Below are 21632 nucleotides of genomic sequence, written 5' to 3'. Positions count from 1 at the left end.
TTTATATTTATATTCTGTTTCAGGCCCTAAAACAATTCATGTTATCAATTACTTTCAGAAAAGCTCATAGAAATAAAGTTCAGACACTTCTGAGGCATTTATCAACATAAGAAAGAAAATTCATTGTCGTCTCCTAGAATAGTATTCTTTCTATTGTATATGATATTCAGGAGTATGATTCAAGAGCTTGACGTGAAGATGTGTATGGGCAAAATTATGTTCCACATAAAATGTTTAATTGGATATTTCTTCAATTACATAGCCACTAAATGCCTGGCATGGGAAGACATAACTCACACAGGCTGTTATAGTCTGTCCTGATTTAAAATTCTGAAGAGATATCATTATGCAATGTCTAATTGATTCCATTCTCAAAGTCACTTAACCATTGGAAAACCTGTTCCTATGACAATAAGATTTATTGCAAGGACATGTTCTGATGGGTTTTTTCTCTATCCATCCTATTATGAAAGTCTTTGTAACCAAGATGTAATGATCATGAGATTGAAACTGATAATGTAGTGAAATTAGACAAAACATTCAAAGTCATTAGCGGCTGGCTTCCCTTCCAAATACTTTTTCTTAATCATTATTGGATTCGGCCATACAAACAAATTCCATAAATTTTTTAAGTGCCTTCGCTGGAACAGTGAGAAAATTGAATTAAGACAAGTGATGATTTAAAAATGTGTATGGCCACAAGAAACAGAACATAATTTTCAACAGGTTTGACACGGGGGTCTTGCAGCATGCACCACTGATTGGTACACTTCCTTATATAGGCACTGAACAAATTTGAACTACATTTCAACTTTGAAGGAATTAAATTAAAAGATCAACTTTAAAGGAATTTAATTGAGAGATAGAATGGGTATAATGCCGATTTGAACAGTGTTCCAGTCGTATCACAACAGGTCGACTTAATGAGGGAGGAGTGAGTGAGTGAGTGAGTTTTTACAATAACAATATTCCAGCATTATCATGGTAGGGGACACCAGAAATGGGCTTTACACATTGTAGAGAGCCGAACACGTGTGACAAGCAAACACTTTAACCACTAGGCTACCCCACCGCCCCTGATGGAAAGCCCAAAGTGGAGAACAATCAGGGGAAAACCCACAAACATTGGTGTGAGTGAACAAGGACTCAACACTGAAATCAGAGGGTTCTTGGGTGTCCAAAGGATGCAACTTACTTAACTTAACCACCCAAGTGTCACAGAGTGAGTGAGTATGCTTTTACGCCACTTACAACAATGTTCCAACAATATCACAGCTGGGAGACACCAGAAATGGGCTTCACACATTGTACCCATATAGGGAATGCGGGCCTACAGCATGACGAGCAAATGCTTTAACCACTAGGCTACAGATGAAACAGATAAAAGGTGCTAGACTTAATTATTTTGCAACCCAACATTTAATAATTATTAAGTCAGATTTTTTGTTTACTAATGCATCAAAGTACAATTTACATTTAGCAATCATTTAGCTGATTGTTTTCTGGTAGGCAGGTACTTTTTAGTGATCCATTCTCATAATTTTCAAGTCCCCTTTTGCCAATTGAATCTATTTCACGGGATGTTAGAGGTACTCTATAATTCCTATTACATTATCAGAGACTCATCTGAAGCTACTGTGCCCTGGAACTACCCAGTCTGTATTGGAAGCTAGCTACACTCAGTCTGTGTGTTCATGTCTGTCTGCAGTAATAGCCTCCGGAATTGGGTGTTACATATCACAGGAGCCACGATCTTGCTTCAATATAAATCGCTGTAAGGTAACAGTCTTCATCTCTTTTCCATAGACAGTGTTGCATGTCCTGACATCATCAAACAGGATCATGCATCTTTAACGATGGAAATCTAGTACAGACAGTAGCTCCAAGTTGCATCTGACTGTGTACACAAATACATGAGTGTGTGGCTGAATGGCTGAGTGGATGGGTTGGTGAGTGGATGGGTGGGTGAGTGAGTGGTCGAGTAGTTGAGTGGTTGAGTGAGTGAGAGTGAGTGAGTGAGTTTAGTTTTACGCCGCACTCAGCAATATTCCAGCTATATGGCGGCGGTCTGTAAATAATGATCAACAGCATGAGCATCGATCGGCGCAATTGGGAACCGATGACATGTGTCAACCACGTCAGCGAGCCTGACCACCCGATCCCATTTGTCGCCTCGTACAACAAGCATGGGTTACTGAAGATCAATATTCTAACCCGGACCTTCACGGATGAGTGAGTGAGTGAGTGAGTGACATTGCTCTGAACAGTATTCAGTTACATCAATCCATGTCAGCCTAAAGCAGAGGAAAATCCCAAAGTGATGCTGATCTCACATGATTATGAAAACCACAAGCCCACAGTGATGGTGCTGGCAAACCTAGAAACCTATACAGTGAAGCAACAATGTTTCCAGCACGCCCACACTGGGATCCATCTCAGTCAACAAACTGATCCGCAAAGATGAAACCTCTGAAACAACTGACACCATATCCAAGGGGTCTTCAGGGAGAGTTATAACTGCAAAATTGTCTACAAACTTTACCAAATTACGCGGTCGAGAGAATGAGCACCCAAACAAGACAATGACATAAAGTAACCAGTTCACACATTGTGTAGGTGATGGGATTACAGAGCTATTCTGACAGGAACCTAAAAAGGAAACCTCCTGGCTCAACCAATGCTTCCATCAATCCAAGGGCAAATGTTGGAACGCTGCTACTTAGTCACACAGCCAGACAGGCAGCTGGGTCGATGGACCTGCACTTAGTACAGTTAGTGGACAATTACATGCTTACCTCTACAGAAACGCAACAGGAACATATACAATCTGACCAGACACTAAAGTGCCCATTATTCATACAGCTACATTATTCACGTACAAATATTAATACATTAGTGGTATCCATGACAAGGTAATCTCGTGGGATTCACAAACACCATTGTCAGACATCACACCTTTTTTTCCAGTGAATGGGCACAGAGAGTAATTGGGTTGCAGATCGAGAAACAGGTAGTTAAATCAACACCTTACTCCTAAAAACATTTGAAAATAAATGATAATTGTAGCTGGTAACTACGTTTACCAAAACACCATCTAAAGCCTCTACTCAGGTGAAAGACAATCACCTTAATTTGTTTTGACATTTCCACATAAGTAACAGAAGTAGAGCCCCTGAGGACGACTAGAGTCATATGATCACAGGACATCTATGTGATATTTCGGTCTCAGGTCGTGCAGCTTCAGTTTCAACATGTTTCGCGTATTGTCTTTCTCTGTGTTGTACTGGTCAAGATAAAGTCACCAGATGTCCAGTTGATTATATTTGATATAAGCACTTAAAAACACAACTTTTAACAAGTATGGTACTCTAATTTTTTTTAAATATATTGCCAAATGGGGTATTATGTACAGTTTAAAACATCTATTTCATGGGCATACTATTTGAATAGTATTGCATGCAGAAAATAATAAATGACATCAACATTTTAATTTCCTCATCAATTTATAAAACAAAAACTTAAACCATATTGAAAACGGATGTCACTTTTTCATTATGTGTCCAGCACTAAAGCCATATACAGCAAAGATACATAAAACCCATATTTTACATCTTTTAAATATTTTGAAGTTTGATAGACTACATCGTAAGACCCTTTCATAAAATACAAAGTACTTATCAAAGTACTTGTTTCATGCCAATGTTAAGACAAAACTAACAAATATGGTTTATTTTATCATTTTTGCATCTGAACAGTACATATTGTACTTATGTATGTACAAAAAGGCTGCTGATCTGCATGTACTGAATAAAGTGTGTGTGAATATGACATGAGTATAAAAAATGTCAGTGTGTGTTGTTAAAAGTAATAAGTGCTGCTAGATATTACTATTCCATGTGCATGGAGATACAGTCTATTAGATGATGACATTGTAATCTAAAATCTAAAAACATTGATATCTGACTACTCGTATTTACAATAGAGCATAATATTTTTCCCCTTCAAAGCCATGTTAAATAAACATGCACAAAGTCCTATATATCAGAACTGTAGAACTTCATGCCCGTATAACATCTCTTTCAGAGGCCCCTTTAAGTGATACTATACAAGGGCTTGCTAATGAGTGTGTGATATACAGTTATATGCCCCTTTGGCAGGTGCCCTTCAGGGTTTCAAGAGCAACAGTTACTGTTGTTTACAATTAACATAAGCCCAGTTCCTTAACAATGTACATGGGCCAAATGCTTGTGATGGGTACTCAATGAGAACTATTACTACCATCCAGCTCCCTGGTCGAGGCACCAGACAATGTAAACATCACCCTCGGCACAGATTAATTCATCAATGGTCACTAATTTCTGCAGTTGATGTTCGGACATTGGTTCTTGGAGTGGATTAATGCTGTGGGAAGGGTATGGAGTATGGCACCTCATTTATTAAGGCTAACAGACCTAAGTTTTCACCAGGCAAACTTTCCACTTTCTTTGTTACCATAATCAATGCAATCTTTTGTGTAGCCAGAGATTAGAGCATGAACAACCTAAGGATTTGTTGTAATGTTCGTTTCATCTCATATTCATGAGTAAAATAAAGACTATCAGTTAATTAAAGGAAAAAAAATCAATGAACAAGATGTATTCATCATGTTCAGTAATTGAACAATAGTCATCATCTTAATTCTGATCTCTAAGTGCTTTTACATCATTGCCATAAATCCTGTATATGTGGCTGCAACTTTTGGACATGGAAAGAGCTGGGGGCTCAAGGTGCTATTTTGGGTACAACCAATTGTGTACAGTTGACAGCAAAGAAAAAGTTGAAAATCTGAAGTTCTATTTCAATGTAACTGCGGCGACAAATACAGGTTTTATGGCAATGATATAATAGAAGTCGAACTTTCGTAAGAATTATCTATTATAAGGACCAGGCATGCATTCAATAGCATTACACAAAACTGTAAAGCCTTTCAAACATCAGCTATTGATCTACCACAGAATGCCCTTAACATCAGAATACAAGACACATTTCTGGGGATTTCACCTTTGGTACCACGCATGCAAAACAACTCTTTAAGTCGGGAATGTATTGGGCTCAGTTTGCGTCGTACAGTAAAATGCAGAGAGTACCACTTAGCAATGTCGCAATGTTATCATGGGCCCATGTAATGATAGTCCGTATAAACTGCAGTAATTCTCTTCACGTAATACATTGCAGCAATAAAACCACGTGGCAGAAGCTAGGACTGCACATAATCATGATCTAACTCGCGTCTCTACACGGAGGCCAGTTGCCGGAAGCCTGCTCCAGCCCACACCACAGTTTTCATCGGACAATTTCTTTATTGATTTTTCAGCAGGAGATTATCTCTGAGAAAAACGACAATAACAATATGCCACGAAATCAATGGCTGCCTTCTTGGAACAACAAACGGTCAATTTATCCTGTTTTCTCTTTAAACTGCAAAGTAAGCACACTTGAGGATTCATTGAAGTCTTTGATAAATGCAACAGTCAAAAATTGATCAAACTCTGCTCTAATAGCCATGATTGCATGTCAAACATTTGATAAAATCTTTTCAGACTCATCCATTTGTTTCACAACCTTACCATTTCAAAACTGAGTAAACACGATTATGAAACACTCACAACAGTTGTCTTGTAACCATAGCAACAAATGCAATATCAATCTGTGAATAGATCACAAAAACTTGTGTCACATTGACATCACTGACAATAGGAAGAACACAAAGATCAGGGTTTTAGATTCCTTCAGTGTTTTATGAGACTCTGTAGCTCACATGTCAATTTGAGTCACAAAGTCAATAGTGGGGGAGTGAGTTGGGTTTTACACCACTTTTAGCAATATTCCAGCAATATCACGGTGGGGGACACCAGAAATGGGCTTCACACATTGTACCCATGTATGGAATCAAACCCTGGCCTTGATGATGTGAGCAGCTTCAACCACTAGGCTACACCCCCAACCCCCTGAAAGTAAATAGAAATATTTGAAAGAGGGATGAATCATCCATTTAACACTATATTGCTTGGTTCTACAATATTTGCATCCAATAGTCTTATTTAGGAAATCTTAAAACAACTATTAACCTGTCATGAAATGTTTCTTCGGCGTTTCAACTAAAAAAAAATGCAATGAGACCAAACTGGAGGGCAACAAAAAAAACATAAATTAATAAAAATATATTCAAATAACGTTCGAACATCTCATGATTTTGTAAATCAAATATAAGGAAAGGTTGAAATGTGAAATTTGTGAAAATATATTCAGTTTTAAAATAAATACTACCTATTTTAACACTTCATCATCGTAGGCTCAAAACCAGGTACAGGTCACATACAATTGTTTGACATCTTCAAGAAGAACATTTGTGTTTATCTGAACGATTCTCACAAATAAGGCCTCCAGGTACAGAAACAATTTCTCAATGATCTAATGGAAAGACATGATGTTTTAGATACAGACACCAAAAAAGAAATCCTGATTTTCCTTTTACAAATGGTTCCGTTACTGGCAAAATCCATGGGTAATATTTTCTTAACGCTTGGAGAAATACAGTGATAATGGTTTCACTTTTCAGCATTTGTATGAGATGATTTGTGTGCTCTTGTTCAGTAGGTGTTCTGGCTATCTTCACCCTTGGGGAAAGCCTGTAAATGTCTCACTGCTTTCATTCATAATGCACAAAAAATCTATCCAATGATCCAACTTTTGAATGGAAGGAAGTGTGCAAAAGAGTGTTCAATGTGTGAGTATTCTTTCACTTTGCTTTTAGCAATTTTCCAGCAATATCACCAAAAATAGTCTTCACTCATTGTACCAATGTGGGTAATAACCCAAGTCCTTCCCCATGATACAAAGTGAGTGAGTGAGTGAGTGAGTGAGTGAGTGAGTGAGTGAGTGAGTGAGTGAGTGAGTGAGTGAGTGAGTGAGTGAGTGAGTGAGTGAGTGAGTGAGTGAGTGAGTGAGTGAGTGAGTGAGTGAGTGAGTGAGTTTAGTTTTACGCCACTCCGCAATATCCCAGCTATATGGCGGCGGTCTGTAAATAATCGAGTCTGGACCAGACAATCCAGTGATCAACAGCATGAGCATCGATCTGCGCAATTGGGAACCGATGACATGTGTCAACCAAGTCAGCGAAACTGACCACCCTATCCCGTTAGTCGCCTCTTACGACAAGCATAGTCGCCTTTTATGGCAAGCACATGGGTTGCTGAAGACCTATTCTACCCCGGATCTTCACGGGTCATGATACAAAGAGTCAGTGAGTGAGTGAGTGAGTTTGGTTTTATGCCACTTTTAGCAATATTCCAGCAATATCACAGCAGGGGACTGCAGAAATGGGCTTCACACATTGTACCCATGTGGCCTTGGTCGTGATGAGTCAACGCTTTTACCACTAAGCTACTCTACCGCCCCTAGGGGTGGGTATTGCAGAGAATTTTCATATTGCAATATATTGTGATGCGGAAGCATATATTGCGATATGTATTGCAATATATTGCAAGAATTATTTTTTTAACAAAAACTATTTATAATCGAGTTAATGCTTCATTACAAAGCAAAAACACAACAAAATCACTATGATAGATTAAGCTTTAATAAAAACTTTTAATCATGACAAAATAAAAATGTAAGTAACATTTGGCACTAATGAAACAGGGAAAAGAACAATTCAAAAAACGGAAATATCCGAAGATTTCCGAGTGTTACAAAGTTTTCCGAATGCATGTCAAAATACCGGTTTTCGATCAGCGTATCACAATATGTATCGTTTTCGTGTCTGAACAGGTAAATACTGGTAAACCGGTTATATTGCGCAGCCCTAACCGGCCCCATGATACAAAGCGTGTTGAGTTTAAATTACAGTACCTACAGGATGGCCTGAAACATGTTAAGGACTAATTGTTGGTTGACACCCATCAGTATGGCTCAAGCACATGTTATCAAAGGAGTGGTGTGGTAGCCTTGTGGTTAAAGTGTTCACTCGTCATGCCAAAGATCCAGGTTCGATTCCCCATGGGAGTACAACATATCAAATCCCTTTCAAGTGTACCCTACCATGACATTGCAGCATAAAACCATACTCACTCTCTACATCTTGTCAACATTAAAATAAACATGTTTTTGCCAAGCAAACCAGGCACTGTCTGAATGAGCAACAACCTATACTGCTCACTAGAGAACCAATTATTCAACTGCTGATACTTTAGCATGCCAAGCATGAACTGTAACTTACTCTGCAATGGAGTATTGAATACACTTCATCAAGACACCTGGTAGGTTGTCATAGCCATTGCTTTTCGTCTGGAAGTTGACTGTTCGTATTTAAACCTGTTCAAAGCTGTGAAATTGCCTTCAGCACTGCTTTTCCCACAGTACTACCATTCATATTTCAGCATGTTTTAGGGAAAGAGGATACCACCTCCATTGCTTTTCTCTTGGTGCTGACTAATCGTATTTCAATCTGTTAAAGTGGGCAGGTTGCCATAACCGCTTTTCTCTGAGTGTTGAATGTTTGTATTTTGAACCTGTTCAAAGGTATATAAACTACAGGAATTTTGATGGGACACCTGGAATGAATGTCTAAAAACATGACCAGATTCTTCATATTGACCCCAATTTCAATGTCGTCTGTATCTCTGATGGTGTTCCACAAAACGGAAAACAGCGTCCTTCCAACTCTTGATCAAACCTTGACCCTTTTTTGCAGAGAAAACTTTCCCTTTTCTTATGCTGAATGTTGACAGAACATTCTTAAACAATAGTCACAGCAAACAACATGACCTTGCATTGAGCAATTAGAATCATTACAGTAGCCCAAGGAGTGAGTGAGTTTCATTTTACGCTGCTTTTAGCAATATTCCAGCAATATCACGGCGGGGGACACCAGAAATGGGCTTCACACATTTTGCCCATGTGGGGAATCAAACCCGGGTCTTCGGCGTGACGAGCGAACGGTTTAACCACTAGGCTACCCTACCGCCCCAGTAGCCCAAGGAAGCAAGGATGGTCTGACTGTCTACAGTGTAGCTACAAGCGTGAAACTATCACTGAGAAGGTTGGCTCGTGGCCAAGTTATTGCTATTCTTTTCCCTTGCACCTCTGTAGAGAAGTGTCTAGTGCCAGCCCTGATCTAATATACACTACGTAAGACATTCACACAAACGAAATATTCACTGCAACTCTGCTCGAAGGAAAAAAAGTGATAAATAATTAATCGCCATCATGAGAATTTATATTTAACTTACTTAAAATACTTGCATCACTACATGCTGGATCAAATTATGACCACAGGAACATCAAAATAATGCTTAATATAATTTTTTTTCATTTACCCCATTTACAGTGCATTACAAATACTAGTAAAATTGGCCTTTGGGGTACATTCTTGACATAACAGCACAAACCTGATATCAGAGAGACATGGCTGTTTATGTGCAGCCCCCGGTAACGGGCATTTCCTAATTGCACTGCATGATCAAACTAAGTTAGCAGATGAGAAGATTGCTGACCCAGACACTGAAAGTTAATTACTTTGCCCTAGACTAATTGCTGGAGACATCCATGTGTTAGATTACAGCTACTGCTGGCTCATGCCAATATTATGCTAAATAACATTACCAAGTTTCATTCTACATACTACAACCAATCAATGGGAAAGAAACTAGGGAACATATCATGCATATTGTCAGAAGGATATAACACTCATTATTCCCCATTGCACTTATAACAGAGGACCAACTTAGGCATTCTGTTTGACATTTTTTGAATGAAAGGAGACACAAGATGTCGGTGAAGGTCTACCAGATTATCAGAATACCGTGATATTCTCAATAAAGCCATTCTGAACTCAAACAAAAAGACCATAAAGATCTACAAATAGCTGGCTGTCAAGAACGAGTGATATTAAATTCTTTATCTGTTGCATGCAGAATCCCATAAAGTCAAGACGAAAGACAGTCCCTGTGTTGGCTGGTTATTAGAGTTGATGGGCAATACTGAGCCTACAAGTCTTGTCAGACTGCCACAGACAGCAATACAGAGAAGCCAATGCAGATTGTATTTGTCCTGTTGGACTACGAGATGACAACAATGCAGAGAAGCCAATGCAGATTGTATTTGTCCTGTTGGACTACGAGATGACAACAATGCAGAGAAGCCAATGCAGATTGTATTTGTCCTGTTGGACTACCAGATGACAACAATGCAGAGAAGCCAATGCAGATTGTATTTGTCCTGTTGGACTACGAGATGACAACAATGCAGAGAAGCCAATGCAGATTGTATTTGTCCTGTTGGACTACCAGATGACAACAATGCAGAGAAGCCAATGCAGATTGTATTTGTCCTGTTGGACTACCAGATGACAACAATGCAGAGAAGCCAATGCAGATTGTATTTGTCCTGTTGGACTACCAGATGACAACAATGCAGAGAAGCCAATGCAGATTGTATTTGTCCTGTTGGACTACCAGATGACAACAATGCAGAGAAGCCAATGCAGATTGTATTTGTCCTGTTGGACTACCAGATGACAACAATGCAGAGAAGCCAATGCAGATTGTATTTGTCCTGTTGGACTACCAGATGACAACAATGCAGAGAAGCCAATGCAGATTGTATTTGTCCTGTTGGACTACCAGATGACAACAATGCAGAGAAGCCAATGCAGATTGTATTTGTCCTGTTGGACTACCAGATGACAACAATGCAGAGAAGCCAATGCAGATTGTATTTGTCCTGTTGGACTACCAGATGACAACAATGCAGAGAAGCCAATGCAGATTGTATTTGTCCTGTTGGACTACCAGATGACAACAATGCAGAGAAGCCAATGCAGATTGTATTTGTCCTGTTGGACTACCAGATGACAACAATGCAGAGAAGCCAATGCAGATTGTATTTGTCCTGTTGGACTACCAGATGACAACAATGCAGAGAAGCCAATGCAGATTGTATTTGTCCTGTTGGACTACCAGATGACAACAATGCAGAGAAGCCAATGCAGATTGTATTTGTCCTGTTGGACTACCAGATGACAACAATGCAGAGAAGCCAATGCAGATTAGATTTGTCCTGTTGGACAACCAGATGACAACAATGCAGAGAAGCCAGTGGTAACTAGATTTGTCCTGTTGGACTACCAGATGACAACAATGCAGAGAAGCTAGTGGTATCTAGATTTAAAATGTCGGACAACCATCCAACCACAATGCAGAGAAGCCAGTGGTATCTAGATTTAACATGTGAGATGACCATCCCACCACAATGCAGAGAAGCCAGTGGTATCTAGATTTAACATGTGAGATGACCATCCAACCACAATGCAGAGAAGCCAGTGGTATCTAGATTTAACATGTGAGATGACCATCCGACCACAATGCAGAGAAGCCAGCGGTATCTAGATTTAACATGTGAGATGACCATCCAACCACAATGCAGAGAAGCCAGCGGTATCTAGATTTAACATGTGAGATGACCATCCAACCACAATGCAGAGAAGCCAGCGGTATCTAGATTTAACATGTGAGATGACCATCCCACCACAATGCAGAGAAGCCAGTGGTATCTAGATTTAACATGTGAGATGACCATCCAACCACAATGCAGAGAAGCCAGCGGTATCTAGATTTAACATGTGAGATGACCATCCAACCAAAATGCAGAGAAGCCAGCGGTATCTAGATTTAACATGTGAGATGACCATCCCACCACAATGCAGAGAAGCCAGTGGTATCTAGATTTAACATGTGAGATGACCATCCAACCACAATGCAGAGAAGCCAGTGGTATCTAGATTTAACATGTGAGATGACCATACCACCATAATGCAGAGAAGCCAGCGGTATCTAGATTTAACATGTGAGATGACCATCCAACCACAATGCAGAGAAGCCAGCGGTATCTAGATTTAACAATTGAGATGACCATCCAACCACAATGCAGAGAAGCCAGTGGTATCTAGATTTAACATGTGAGATGACCATCCTACCACAATGCAGAGAAATAGCGGTATCTAGATTTAACATGTGAGATGACCATCCAACCACAATGCAGAGAAGCCAGCGGTATCTAGATTTAACATGTGAGATGACCATCCAACCCAATGTAGATGCCAGCGGTATCTAGATTTAACATGTGAGATGACCATCCGACCACAATGCAGAGAAGCCAGTGGTATCTAGATTTAACATGTGAGATGACCATCCAACCACAATACAGAGAAGCCAGTGGTATCTAGATTTAACATGTGAGATGACCATCCAACCACAATGCAGAGAAGCCAGTGGTATCTAGATTTAACATGTGAGATGACCATCCGACCACAATGCAGAGAAGCCAGCGGTATCTAGATTTAACATGTGAGATGACCATCCGACCACAATGCAGAGAAGCCAGCGGTATCTAGATTTAACATGTTAGACAACCATCCGACCACAATGCAGAGAAGCCAGCGGTATCTAGATTGAACATGTTAGATGACCATCCAACCAACAATGCAGAGAAGCCAGTGGTATCTAGATTTATTTGTCATGTTGGACAACCATGACCACAATGCAGAGAAGCCAGTGGTATCTAGATTTAACATGTGAGATGACCATCCGACCACAATGCAGAGAAGCCAGTGGTATCTAGATTTAACATGTGAGATGACCATCCGACCACAATACAGAGAAGCCAGTGGTATCTAGATTTAACATGTTAGATGACCATCCGACCACAATACAGAGAAGCCAGTGGTATCTAGATTTAACATGTGAGATGACCATCCGACCACAATGCAGAGAAGCCAGCGGTATCTAGATTTAACATGTGAGATGACCATCCAACCACAATGCAGAGAAGCCAGCGGTATCTAGATTTAACATGTGAGATGACCATCCGACCACAATACAGAGAAGCCAGTGGTATCTAGATTTAACATGTTAGACAACCATCCGACCACAATGCAGAGAAGCCAGTGGTATCTAGATTTAACATGTGAGATGACCATCCAACCACAATGCAGAGAAGCCAGTGGTATCTAGATTTAACATGTGAGATGACCATCCGACCACAATACAGAGAAGCCAGTGGTATCTAGATTTAACATGTTAGATGACCATCCGACCACAATACAGAGAAGCCAGTGGTATCTAGATTTAACATGTGAGATGACCATCCGACCACAATGCAGAGAAGCCAGCGGTATCTAGATTTAACATGTGAGATGACCATCCGACCACAATACAGAGAAGCCAGCGGTATCTAGATTTAACATGTTAGATGACCATCCGACCACAATACAGAGAAGCCAGTGGTATCTAGATTTAACATGTGAGATGACCATCCAACCACAATGCAGAGAAGCCAGCGGTATCTAGATTTAACATGTGAGATGACCATCCAACCACAATACAGAGAAGCCAGCGGTATCTAGATTTAACATGTTAGACAACCATCCGACCACAATGCAGAGAAGCCAGTGGTATCTAGATTTAACATGTTAGATGACCATCCAACCACAATACAGAGAAGCCAGTGGTATCTAGATTTAACATGTTAGACAACCATCTGACCACAATGCAGAGAAGCCAGTGGTATCTAGATTTAACATGTGAGATGACCATCCAACCACAATACAGAGAAGCCAGCGGTATCTAGATTTAACATGTGAGATGACCATCCAACCACAATGCAGAGAAGCCAGCGGTATCTAGATTTAACATGTGAGATGACCATCCGACCACAATGCAGAGAAGCCAGCGGTATCTAGATTTAACATGTGAGATGACCATCCAACCACAATGCAGAGAAGCCAGTGGTATCTAGATTTAACATGTGAGATGACCATCCAACCACAATGCAGAGAAGCCAGCACTGTCGAGATTTACCCTGTCAGTCTACAGAAAAGCCAGTGCTGACTGTATTTGTCCTGTATGGCTACCAGATGACTACAATGCAGAGAAGCCATTGGTGACTGCATTTGCCCTGTCATACTAATGAATGACTGTGATGCACAGAAGAATGAACTGATTCTACTCAATGGACCACTGGGTGACCATGATTCACAGACATGTGACAGGGGAATGGCTTCTCTGTATCGAAACCCTTACCCTATCCATAATAAATCTCTGCTAAAGGCAGAGCCAATTGTACATTTCCGGCTCTATTATAAGCATGTGTCTGTTGGTATGTTTAACGACACACTCAGCAACATAACAGCTGTATGAATGTGGTCTGTAAACAATAAAGTCTCGACCAGATAATCCAGAGATTGCCACCATATCCAGAGATTGCCACCATATACGATGACAGAGAAACTGTCGCTATCAAATAGTGCCGATACCAAGTGTTCGTGAACAGGTGAGTCTATACTGCCACCAGTCATAAACACATGCAAAGGCTCGTCAATTGTTCATCTGAAACAAATTGGGAATGTATGGTACAGGTCAAAATAGGGAATTGCATCAGACATCATTCTTGTCACAGATGCATCAATTTTTAAAATGTTCTCCAACATCTACCATTAAACTTTTTGAACGCTTTACTGATCCCTTGAATGTTGTAACCTTGATCTAATGCTTCTTGTGACTTTAATGGTTGTGATTAGTGAGAGGAGGTTTTGCTGTAACTCTTCCCTCAGTTGGACAGTAACAACTGAGTATGCAATACCACTGATGCTAATTGTATTAGTATACTTAATCATGTTACCTTCAAGCCAGCATCATGCAACAGTATTGGAAAAATATCTCAATATTCAGAAAAGGAATTTACCTCATTTTGGTTTTAGTTCATGATGATCAGTTTGGACAGGCTCCCTGACTTGGTTGACACATGTCATTGTATCTCAATTGCATAGATCAATGCTCATACTGTTTATCACTGGATTGTTGGATCCAAGCTCAACTATTTACAGATCAATGCCTATATAGCTTGAATATTACTGAGGGCGGTGTTAAACAACAAACTGACTGACTGACTGAGTATGGTTTTACGCCGCTTTTAGCAATATTCCAGCAACATCACGGCGGGGGACACCAGAAATGGGCTTCACACATTGTACCCATGTGGGGATTCGAACCCGGGTCTTCGGCGTGACAAGCCAACGCTTTAACCAGTAGGCTACCCCACCGCCCCTAAACAACAAACAAACAAAGAAACTTGTGAATTGAGTGAATTCTGAATTGTTCTGATACCTGAGCGAAAACACATTGGTTTTGCCACATACTGCAATACAGTTATCCATACAGTGAATTGTACTGTGGCATAATGGGCATTAGGGGAGGCAAAGTGTTTGACAGTGAGTGATGCTGAATTTACACCCTGATCCTATTTAGAGTTGCAGCCATTTTGTTGTCATGGATACACTGAGGGAGAAAACTCACCTCTGCAGTTCTGCTATTGCTATTATGACAATCAGTTTTGAAGGGAAATATCATCTGTGAATGAATCTGTGGGTAGATTTCAGGTTTTACTCAAGTTATTGCAGTAATACCTGTATACAGGTAAATCTGCACTCCTCCATTATAGATTTCAGGACTGTTTTGGGGTTTGTCAACCGTTACTACCACAATGTTTATACAGGTAAATCTGCACACTCCACCTTTATATATTCAGTTAGGACTGTTTTTTGGTTTGTCAGCCGTTACTACCACAATGTTTATTGCAGTAATACCTGTATACAGGAAAATCTGCACACTCCACCATTATAGATTTCAGTTAGGACTGTTTTTTGGTTTGTCAGCCGTTACCACTGTTAGTGGGCTTCACCAAAGGTGTAAACACCTGCATTACTTCAGGCTTTCCTCCCACATTAAGCAGACACACCATGATATCATTAAAACACTGTTAAAAGCTGTGTTAAATCCATACCATCAGTTCAGACCAGACACCTACAGTTATGCAAAACTCTACTGCTAAAGAATCAAAGACTGATGTGACTCGACATGCAGAGTAGGACTCTATGGAGGTGATAAGCATAATGTTTTACAATGTTAAGTATTCCGATGCATTAAGTTCTAAATTAATAATGATGCATAGCCATGAGTCATGAGGCCAGATGTACCAGAGCTGCTAGCACACCTATGGTGATTTACGTGTTCATACACACTTTTCCTGGAGCATTGGTTATGGCACACAGACAAATCTCATAGATTATGGTGCCATCTATAACAAACTGATGGATGGAATTGCTGATGAACCATGTGATACGGTTATTATTACCTGCAGTGTGGGAGCTTTTAGTACCAATTATCGATAACATTAATTATACATCAAATCTGATTCGTAGTAGTATTGAACAAGTTATATTTTATTATAGGATATTTATATAGCGCACATATCCAGGCAACTAGTGCATGCTCAAGGCGCTGGTCCTTTTCCCTCATTGGATGTCAATCTCAACGGCACATCGTATTATCAATCTCAACTCCCTGGGGAGTATACAATATATATTATTATATGAGACAACTATTACCATGTTCACCATAATAAGCTCACTTGGCGAATTCAAACACTGATACTCTGCATTTGAACATTGACGTTTGGATAAGTGCATTGTAAAAATGTCATTTAACCAAACACAATCAGTGTATCAGAGATTAAACAAAAGTGAACAAATACAGTTTAAATCGTTCATGAAACAAAAAAGTCAAAAGCAGTTACAATGCAAATGACCCTTGCATTCTGTAATGCACACAAGAATATATGGACTGTGATGTTACTGAACAGTCATAGTAGGGAGTTGTAATGAAGGTGGTCTAGAATTTGGTCTGGGTCACCTTGTAGAGCAGGGCACTTAATACAGTGAGTATGGTATGTGGCAATAAAATGCTTCTAGCACTCTCCCATCTCTAAAGCACCTGTAGGTGACATGAAGACAGAAAGTCATGCCTGAAGCTTGATTCATACATATCCAAAAATTCTGCATTAACGCAGCAGTAAAACTTACCTTGACAACACTAATATGTCTCCAAGCAACTCTGTTGCAATATCACTCAGTATGTCTTGTTTCTAAATCTTCCCATAAATATGTAATAATGATCACTTGATGGGCCACTGGGTTAACATATGTAATCACTCATATAGGTACTTTTAATCAAAAATATTCACGGATACCAGCTGACTTAACTACTTTATTGAGTAGCATTTAAAAGTAGTTCATTGTAACTGGGGTGACCTATTGGTGTAGATTCTAACTTGTACACATGCTTGATAAAAGTGTTATCATATACACCGAAACATCGACTGTAATATTAAAGTTGCTTATTTAAGGGACCTGTCCCTGTTTATCTTCAGTGCATCCTTCGGGGTGGGGGTGTAACCTTGTGGTTAAAGCATTTACTCGTCCTGCTGAAGACCCGCGCTCGACTCCCCACATGTGTACAACCCATTTCTGGTGACCACCATGATGACATTGCTGGATTATTGCAAAAAGCGACATAAAACCAAACACTGCAATGCTGAATATATGTAAAACAGCAGACAACTTCACTTACTTCAGTCAGTCACATCGAACCCACACAACAATTTCTCGTAATAAATTCATTAATTATTGATGGATTGCTTTAAGATTCACAAATTATCTAAACAGAATATCAGGCAAATGAGGCAGATATGAATGCAGCGGAAACGAGTATTTAGTCCTGCCCACCGTCTAGCTGCCCATTTTGGAGTGAAGCCAGGAGATCATGGTGACCATGTATAATGCATGGTGTCCTGACAATAGCTGCAGAGTGTATGTCTGCATCTCACATGTGATGGGCAGGACATGCAAGCCTATTTCAGATGGATTAACCTCTCCGGCAGCCAGTTTACCATGTGCAGAGACTATAATTTGAAGTCCGATCAGACACTCAGACATGATCTTCTCAATAGACGATAATCATTCTCGTGATGTCAAGATTTCAGCTCAGTCTTCAGCAATAATATTGGCAAGTCACAATTTTCTATTATTTCACAGAGATCCTGGATGTAAACTGTTAGCATCAAGTTACGGCATACTGTTAGCTGATTATGTTCGCATGAAATACCTCTTTCCAATCAAGAAGAAAATAAAAGGCAATGATTCCACATCTATACATCAACAACAAAATTATTTCATAATCTAATTTTTACCTTACACTAGCCTTGTAGTTATAATACTTTTCAAATGCTGATATATTTCATATCAAAAGAAATCTGTGTGAGGTTCTCTATGAATTGTCAAAGAAATGAAAGGTCTGTACTTACATTGAATAACTGGTAACAAAAAATATACTACTCACACTTTGCTAAGGATCACAAAAATTCACAACTTTACTTCCACGTAGATTCATAATTTGAAATTGTATCCATCTAAAACTGGATAAATAATAATATGGTAACCCCTCTTTAGGAAAACAGTCACTTTCATCTAACTGCATGCATTTGATACATGAGTAACCACAAAAATGTATTTCATGGCACCAATCAACCATTTTGCAAATCATGGAACGAGTCATTGACAAGTACACAACACCTGTCAATAGCAGGTATGGGATCCACAAGATGAAATGACAAACTGAAACCTAGGATCCATGCTTACAATAAGCTTAGATATTTAAACCAAACTTGACCCCACATCATAGTTTTCTGTTGAATCCATGATTTGATCCTTAAAGTCATTCCTTAGCCAAGTGTGAATAGTATATATACAGTAAACTATGGTTATAAGGAACTCTAATGGGCTACTACAGTTCGTAATAGCCACAGTTCGTAACTAGCATTTGGACCAAAATTTACAGCATGTGGCCAGCACAAAACAAAAAAAATTGTTTTATCCTTTATTTCACTTAAAGTGACTTTGTTATAAACGTAGTTAACTGTAATTATGTAAATCATGTACATGTTCCCACAATATTGAGGGTCACGCAAGACCATTAGGAACTGCCTTACCATGAACCTATGCATCGTCGCTTTGTCGCTTCCTCACATCAATATCTACCACCCTCTGACATTTCCCACTACCTGTGACAACCAACACTGGGACATGTTCGGTCCAGCATTGGTACTGACAGACACAATCTCTCTGGTCTTTCTTGTAGACCTAGCCAGACTAAGGCTGATAAATAATGGATGCCGAGAGTTGCAACTTCACAGTGTGGCTTGGCATTTTAATTAACCTGTGCCATATATTCCACAAATAGTCATATCATGTCCGAGTAACATCCCTTCCTGGTCACCTCAAGCCGACTCAGCTCAAATCAGTTGTCATAATCTTCCTTGTCCTGGGATGTATTGATTGGCATTCATCTTGAATCTTCAGTGGAGTGTGTGAGTTGATTTTAGAAACACCCCAAATTTGTCGTATAATCCTGCCCTCAGCAATATTTCCAGCTATGTGACGACAGCTGTATAATAAACCAGCGATTGACATCATAAGTAACAATCCACGCTGTCGGTTCATACGACATCTTATTAACCAGGTCACCTAGTCTGACACTGATCCAGTTTATTGACCCTTTTTTATTGACCCTTATAACCAGCATAGGTTAGTAGGGAGCCACTCTACTCAGAATTCCCATGGAAGGACTCGGCCCAGAGAGACCCCAACAATGTTTTGTACAAGCTGCACCAAAGTGGGACAGGAAATACTCCTGGGACAAGTACAACAGTGGTCCCCATTGACCACACCATCCAGTATGATGACAAGCACCTGCCATGTCCCAGTGACCACGCCGTCCAGTATGACAAGCACCTGTCATGTCCCCATTGACCACACCATCCGACACCATCCAGTATGATGACAAGCATCTGCCATGTGACAAGCACCTAAGTGACCACACCATCCAGTATGATGACAAGCACCTGCCATGTCCCAGTGACCACGCCGTCCAGTATGACAAGCACCTGTCATGTCCCCATTGACCACACCATCCAGTGTGATGACAAGCACCTGCCATGTCCCAGTGACCACGCCATCCAGTATGACAAGCACCTGTCATGTCCCCATTGACCACACCATCCAGTGTGATGACAAGCACCTGCCATGTGCCATGTCCCAGTGACCACGCCGACCACCCAGTATGACAAGCACCTGTCATGTCCCCATTGACCACACCATCCAGTATGATGACAAGCACCTGCCATAATCCGCAGTGACCACGCCATCCAGTATGACAAGCACCTGTCATGTCCCCATTGACCACACCATCCAGTATGATGACAAGCACCTGCCATGTCCCAGTGACCACGCCGTCCAGTATGACAAGCACCTGTCATGTCCCATTGACCACACCATCCAGTATGATGACAAGCACCTGCCATGTCCCAGTGACCACGCCGTCCAGTATGACAAGCACCTGTCATGTCCCCATTGACCACACCATCCAGTGTGATGACAAGCACCTGCCATGTCCCAGTGACCACACCATCCAATGAGATGACAAGCACCTGTCATGTCCCAGTGAACAAACCATCCTTATTTTGATTGGTTTCAAAGTCTTACTGACATCCAGTTTTCACTCCTCAAACCCATGACTGAAACCACTGACCAAACTTCACCAACACTTACTGTACCCACAACCCTCAAATATCTGCAAGACATAGCCTGCTGACTAGAGTGAAACAATTTTCGGTTATCAACTGATTAATTTTGTGTACACTGATGGGACCATCTATGACCGTGGAGCAATTGGTTTCTCTGTAAGCATATCTTAGTCAATACCATCCTGATGGATTCACAGACGCTTCATCGAAATTATCATAGCTATGATCACGTGACTGGCAAAGTCCAGACTGTTTTGCCACATTACAAGCCGTATTGTTTTAGTTCAAAAGATGCTGATCAAATACCACCACACCACACCCTATCACTCACACCTCATCAAGTGAACACGCTCTGACATATCTGCTCTGGTGTCTCGCCTCGGGGAATTCCATCAGTTTCAGCCTACTACACTACTTTTAACCTATGGCATTTATTCCAGAAAATGACAGTTTCTGCCTGGCAATATCCCCTTCCCTCAAGTGAAGCTCTGAGTGGAGGAGGTCATTAAGACATTGTTGCCCTATCAGATACAGACCAAACAGTTCAGGCAGTCGGCTCGAAGCAGGGGTATCCTGAGACTCCTCACTCCCTTACCACCACTCGATCCATATCATTTACCAGTTGTGTATGAACAAAGTACCATATTTTCTTGTGTACGTATTTTTTCCAAAATAAGCTGATTAGAGGAGTAAGCATATTATCCACACAGACAATTTTTAGGGTTTTTTCCCCCTGGTGACAACATTACTGCTTGCAAGAAATTGCAATGAAAATATCCTGCAATCCATCAAAATGTACCATGCATAAAAACTAAACAATGATATGCCAATGTCGATAGCGTTCATAGTTTATACATATCACAAGTGCACCAACTAAAATAACAAAACATCAGAATGGTATATTGCTGGTACCATACTAGTGTCCTCCAATCATTATATTCAGTATTTAAGTTATTACACAGGGTATCTGAATGGGACTGACTGAGTGAGTTTGGTTTTACGCCGCTTTTAGCAATATTCCAGCAACATCACGGTGGCGTGAAGCCCACCAGAAACGCATTGTACCCATGTGGGGATTCAAACCCGGGTCTTCGGCGTGACGAGCCAACGCTTTAACCATT

General features: G+C 40.3%; 1 protein-coding gene across 1 annotated transcript in view; it reads right to left on the bottom strand.

The window, feature by feature from the left end:
* Positions 1–21632, bottom strand: part of LOC124270609 (follistatin-related protein 5-like) — a 107569-nt gene that overhangs the window by 40165 nt on the left and 45772 nt on the right. The window lies entirely within an intron of this gene.

The sequence above is a fragment of the Haliotis rubra genome, unplaced genomic scaffold (assembly GCF_003918875.1).
Source record: "Haliotis rubra isolate DU_JTF1 unplaced genomic scaffold, ASM391887v1 Scf153, whole genome shotgun sequence".
NCBI lineage: Eukaryota > Metazoa > Mollusca > Gastropoda > Lepetellida > Haliotidae > Haliotis > Haliotis rubra.
This window is presented reverse-complemented; position numbering and strand designations above follow the sequence as displayed.